This window comes from Gavialis gangeticus, unplaced genomic scaffold, assembly GCF_001723915.1.
Source record: "Gavialis gangeticus isolate Ggan-Ray unplaced genomic scaffold, GavGan_comp1, whole genome shotgun sequence".
Lineage (NCBI taxonomy): Eukaryota > Metazoa > Chordata > Crocodylia > Gavialidae > Gavialis > Gavialis gangeticus.
The window spans coordinates 37880431-37881951 of record NW_017728996.1 but is presented as its reverse complement, the minus strand read 5'-3'; positions in this window follow the sequence as shown (position 1 = coordinate 37881951).

Below are 1521 nucleotides of genomic sequence, written 5' to 3'. Positions count from 1 at the left end.
CCCTTTTTTTTTTTTTTTTTTTGGTATATAGAAAAGTGCACTGATCAGCTTCCATACACTTCCCCCCATTGTAGATAGCCTTTTGTTTTCATATCCACTCCTAGCTTCTAACTTGGAAAAGACAAAAAAATTCCCTATCTGCTCCTAACTGAGTCTGCATATCTACATTTTCAATTTTTGTACTAAAGTACCTGCCACATGTGACAGGGCAAACAAGTACTTTCCACGGTGTTCAGGAGCTTCCAGCACTTCTGAAATAAAAGAAAAACTTAACACTGTTGTACTCTGCATTGTTTGTAATAAGCATGTAAACAGCTGCTCATGTTGCTGCTGCAAATGGCTCACAAAGCATCATTCCTTAATGTTCCTGTACTCCTTTTAGAGAGTATCATTTGTAATGTCTCATGTATATCTTGTGACTTCTTTTGAGCTATTGGAGAGCTGTTGTAAATAGGCATTGGAATTTCTCTGAAATGCAATGCATGCAGCCTTCAGGCTTTCCATATTTAGAAACCAAAAAAAAAAAATAATTTTTTGGAAATATATAGAGAAGTACAGCTCAACATATAGAAATATATAGAGCTCAACGTATATACAGCTCAACATATAGAAATATATAGAGAAGTACAGCGTAACATTTTAAAAAGGCATTTCTGCAGATATGGTTTTCTACTCCCACTCTGGGGCCTGTGGGATAATCATCTGCAATACAACAACATAAGAGAGCCATTGCCAAGCTTAGACATACCAACTAGTTTACATTAGTCCGGATACTTTCCAGTGCATTCCAGGTTTGAGAGATGCAGCTGGCTTATTTTCTTCAGTGAGCATAAATAAAAAAATCCAAGAGAAGTTGCATTTTGATGGTTTTTAAGAGTATTTCTGGAACGTCAGCAGACTTTTGAGAGAAACAGACACCTTAGTCATCAGTGGATGAACATTCATGCAAACAGTCCCAAATTGTAATTCTAGTGAATACCTTAAATCCCTAATTCTCAGCCAGGATGCTGCAGCACTCCAGGGTGCCTTGGGATGCCTTTAAACATACCTCAGAGTGCCAAGTATTGATAGCACTGCTAGGTCTACAAACATGCTTCACAAAATAAATCCAAAGATTGCAAATAGGAATCTACAGTGTTAAAACCATTCTTACCTGTTGTGAGCTCTCTCAGTTCTTTGCAACAAAAGAGTTCTCTAGTATCTACTCTCAGTCAAAAATGAATGAAAACTAAGAGCTGGCATTTTCTGATGGGTGCTTTGGGCCTAGTATCACAGCATCACGTTAGCCAGACATACTGTGCAAGTTCCACAGCCTACTGAATTTGTGTATGTATTACTGCAACCAAATTCTGAGACAATAAAATTTAGTTTAATATATATTTATTATCTTTCAACTGAACTGAATTGAAATCGATTCAATTTAATCTAAGTTGTACTGTTGGAACAACTGACTATTAGAGCAAGTCCAACTCTAAAAATGTTGGCTTTAAACATATAGTAACTTCTAAATCTATAATACCA